Source organism: Furipterus horrens, unplaced genomic scaffold (assembly GCF_987537825.1).
Source record: "Furipterus horrens unplaced genomic scaffold, mFurHor1.1.pri manual_scaffold_1, whole genome shotgun sequence".
Taxonomy (NCBI): domain Eukaryota; kingdom Metazoa; phylum Chordata; class Mammalia; order Chiroptera; family Furipteridae; genus Furipterus; species Furipterus horrens.
Genome location: NW_028327171.1, coordinates 123,741,786 through 123,746,885, shown reverse-complemented (window position 1 = coordinate 123,746,885; position 5,100 = coordinate 123,741,786).

Sequence of the window (5,100 nt, the reverse complement as noted above, 5' to 3'; positions counted from 1 at the left end):
TATGCATTTATTTTGTGTGTGTTTGTGTGTATGAAAACTTGGCATTTGCAAAACAAACAAACCAACAAACAACCACTTCTCCAAGTTTTTGCAGATTGGATTTGTTCCTGGCCAGTCTTTCACTAAGTAGTAGGGCATGCTAGCCTAAGAATCAGCCTGAGGCAAAATCTTAAGGTTTTCTCAAGTCTTTCCTGAGCATGTTTCTTGCCTGGGCTTACATGTGACTCTCTCAATTTCCTTTATGCATACCTGGTTTTGAATGTCTTAATTTTTCCAAAGGAGTTCACTCAGATTCTTCTAAGTTTACACATTGTCTACTGAATATCTCCACTCATAACCTCTTTTCCAGATCTATGTGTTCCTATAATCCCCCTGCAGCTTTCACAAGAAGTAGCCACCACACTTCTCCACCCAAGATTCAAGTTAGGCAAAACAGAGACCAGTTTTTTAGGCAGCCCAGCCCTAAGACAAGTTAGAACATTGCAAGTTATGATTTAGTGGCTCTTTCCAGACCAAGGGAGTAAACTAGGAATTATGTAACTATTTCTTTCCAAACAAGATCAAATCATGCTGAGAAGAGGTAAAAAAGGTTGAATAAAAATGACACAAAATTTCCTATCATTTTGTATGTTAGTTTTTTTTTTTTTTAATTGGGTATTTGCTTGGTTACTGTAGACTTTATAGTATTTCTTGGATCCCCTATAAAGTTAATTCAGTCACCAGTTTATGGGCTTTTAATACTGTTTTTATGTGGAGAAAAGGGTTTCAAATGTTTTAATTCACCATTTTGCTGACATCACTCAGTTTTCTCCATTTTGAATGACAGCATCTAGTAGTTATGCAATTTATGCTTTACCATTGAATGTTGGGCATTTAAGGGTAAATAACATATTTTTAGTTTACACATCTCCAAATCAAGAGTGTTTCATCAAGGAGCTTCGTATACATCCAGACCTGGTACAAATAATGATATTTTAACTTTGAGCTGTTGCTGTAATGGAATGAGACTTCTGAAGGAGTAGTGTTTCACACGTGGGAGAAACATGAAAGACTGTTGCCAGAGGATTTACTATGGTAGATAGTTTCAAAGATGGCCAAAAATAAAAGTTCTCTCATACTCATATATACATACATACATACTCATCCTTCCATCTAGAGGTGGAGAATATTTCCTCTTCCCTTGATCAGTCTTGGCCTTATAAATTGCTTGAACCACTGATGTTTTTGACAACCAAGCCAAGACCTTACAAAATTTTATATCTTTCACACCTCTAATTCAGACATCATATTAAGAATCTTAGGTTAAGTCCTAAACTGTGAGAGACCTAATGGAGAGAGACAGGGTATACAGGGGAAGCACCAAACATTCCCAGCTGAGCCCTGATGACACCACAGGGCCTTCTCTGAGCCCTGATCAAATTGCAGAATCAGCAGCAAATGAAAATGGTTGTTGTTGTTTTAAGTCAGTAAGAATTTTTGACAACAGGGTGAGGATTGACTGTGGGAGTAAGGGGAAGGGAGAATGGCAGTGGAGAGTAATGGGGGAAAAAATGGGACAACTGTAATAAAACAACAATAAAAAAAGAAATTAAAAAAAGAATTTTTGAGGGGTGAGAGGAAGAATAGTTATGCAGCATTGCCACATTATTTATCTGAGACAACTATTTATTTTCATGAATAATTTAGACTATAAGCAATTTTCATCTATGTAACTGACCTCAACAACTAGCCCTTGTTTAAAAGAAGACTTTTTCATATTATGTATTTTTCTTGTTAAATTTACATGCTAGAGAGAAAAGAGCATATAATTTTGGGGTACAAAATTCTGGTTATTAAATTCTATTTCTGCCATTTATAAGCTATGAGGTTATATTAAGTAATTTCACCTTTCTGAGTCAAGGTTTACTATTCTGTAAAATGAAGATAGTTTGACATAGGTTTTTTGGAGGACAATGTATGCTAATATGTAGATATGTGTCCATATGTGTATCTGCACAACTTATACAACTGCACGTGGTAATGCTATTATGTAAAATAGCACAATTCTTGGCACACAATAGGCATGTGAAAGATTGTAATTAGAGAAGTCCTCTTCTTTAATAAGACAGGTATTCTTAGACATTGAAATGAAATCAGATAACAAAGGAAGAAAGCTATAGGACTTCTGGCTAAGATGGAGACCTAGACAGACATGCTGCATCTCCCTCCATAACTAAGAAGGAATACAACTAACTCAGAACTAGAAACAACCAGAAGTTTCAGAAAACTGTGTTGCATGTAAGTCCAATAAACAAAAATAGAAAGGTGAAATACTCATCCAGAAAGGTAGGATAGGTGGAGCTAGGGCAGAGAGAATTCAGTGTGGTGTGGTGGCACTGGTGGCAGCAGCAGCAGCAGCAGGCCAACAGAAAGCACAGTCATACATTTTAAAAAGTAGGGAGGGACACATGGGAAGCGCTCCCAGCACCAGACCAGACCACACAGCTCACTGTTCCAGCACCAGGGAAAATAAAGCCTCATTGCTTCTGACTGTGCAAACCAGTGGGAGTTGGGGTGGAGGAAGAAACTGCTGGTCTCTCAGTGAGTCTTCTAGTTTAAAGGGCCCCCACAGTCCTAGAATGTCTGCAGACCCACCCACACTGGGAACAAGAGCCAAGGCAACAGCTAGAGAGGCACCATTTCATACAGAAGTGGGAGAAGTGCCTGGAAAAGGGGTAAGTGGTAAGAAAGTGGCATTGTTCCCTCTCAGACCTCTCCCTCACATAGAGTGCCATAACATGGTGAAACAAATCACCTATACTGACAAATACCTAAGGCTCTGCCCCTTACAATGTAACAGTATGACAGCACTACCTAAGACACAGAGGCAAACAGAGGAGCCTGTCAAGATGAGGAGACAAAAAAGTATGGCTCAAAAGAGAGAACAGATCAAGGTTCCAGTGGGAGAACTAAGTGACAAGTAGATAGCCAACTGAACAGATGTAGAGTTCAAAACACTGGTGATAAAGATGCTCACAGGCTTGACAGATGTGCTTAAGTATGGCAAACGCATAAAGGAAGAAGCAAAGGCTGTGCTAAATGAAATTAAGGAAAATCCACACAAAACCAATGGTGAAGGGAAGGAAACTGGGGTTCAAATCAATGATTTGGAACTTAAAGAAGAAAAAAACATTCATCCAGTACAGAATAAGGAAATAAGAATTGAAAAAATGAAGAGAGGCTTAGGAACCTCTGGGAAAACTTTAAACGTGCCAACATCTGAAATATAGGGATGCCAGAAAGAGAAGAGGAAGAGGAAGAAATTGAAAGCTTATATGAAAAAATAATGAAGGAAAACTCCCCAAATTTGGCAAAGGAAATAGACATACAAGTCCAGAAAGCACAGAGAATCCCTAACAAGCTAGACCCAAAGAGGACAACACCAAGACACATCGTAATTAAAATGCCAAAGGTTCAAGATAAAGAGAGAATCTTAAAAGTAGCAAGAGAAAAGCAGAGAGTTACCTACAAAGGGTGCCTATAAGACCATCAGCTGATTTCTCCAAAGAAACTTTTCAGGCAAGAAGGGACTATCAACAGGTCTTCAATGGGATGAAAATAAAGGACCTACAACCAAGATTACTCTATCCAGCAAAGCTATTATTTAAAATGGAAGGGCAGATAAATTGCTCCCCAGACAAGGTAAAACTAAAAGAGTTCATCATCACCAAGCCATTGTTATATGAAATGTTAAATGGACTTATTTAAGAAAAAAAGATCAAAACTCTGAACATTAAAAGGACAACAAATGCACAACTATCAACAACTGAATCTAAAAAAGAAAAACAAAATCCAACTAAGCAAACCAGAATATGAACAGAATCATAGGTATGGGAATCATTTGGAGGGTTGTCAGCTGGGATGGATGGGGAAGAAATGAGGAAATAATGCAGGAATTAAGAAGCATAATAGACTGATACAAAATAGACAGTTGGAAGTTAAGAATAGTATAGGAAAGGGTGAAGCCAAAAAACTTATACACACAACCCATGGACATGAAATAAGGGAGGTGGGATTGCTGGAGGGAAAGGGGGGTCCTGGACAGAGGGGAGCAAAGTGAAAAAAATTGGGAGTACTGTAACAACATAATCAATAAAACATACTTAAAATAATAAAGCTATAATAGCAAACTGACAGAAATTTGGATTATTAATTAAGTTAATTAAATTAATAACATGGGTGTATGCTTGTCAAGGGATTGGAACAGGGCTTGTCCCCATAGAAAGCATTAAATAAATGTTACATACTATTATTATTTTTGTATCTGTTATTATTTATACATGTGGCCTCACCTAACATCCCTCTGGTGACACCTAGGAGAAAGTGTTTGTCAAGTCTTGGTTTAGGCCCTGGTATCCTCATATGAGTAAACCATCTTTGGAACGGTTTTTTTCCTCAGAGGAAAACAATAATATCACAATTTGTATCTCATGCCCAATAGATCCATCTACTTCATTCTGACATCCTCAATTAGCCATGCTTCATCTCTAGAAGTTTTTGCTCTTTGGAGTAATTTAATAGCTCTATTATTATTACTATTGTCTAAAGAACATAGACTTGGAGAAATGTTTGATTGCTAAAACTAAAATGCTCCTAAGAATGTTGTATTTCTTACTTTTCTTCCTTTCCTCTCTTTTCATTAACTTGATAATCTATCATTTCCAAGAAGTATTTGAAAAACAATTATCTTCATTGCTTTACATTAATTTAGTCACTTATTTATTAATTTATTTCTAGTTTAGACCTTTTTTGAGTGTTGATTTCATGCTGACATGTGATTTTTGGTCTGGTGGGTTTCAGACTTCCACAGTCTTCAGGGCATCTTTGACTTTTCTTTTTTGCTCTATGGTCAGAGTTTCATACAGGCATGTCTTACATCCCCCACCAAAGAGCCCTCTGCTAAGTAGCCTGGATCTTTTTAGCTCAGTGCTAGCCTCAGATCTTTTGTATTTCTGACTGTATTTTTCTAAGTGTCCCAAGAGAAGGAGTTACCTACTGCTGTATAACAAATCACCCTGATGTTTAGTAACTTAAAAGACAATAATTATGATTTCTCACAGT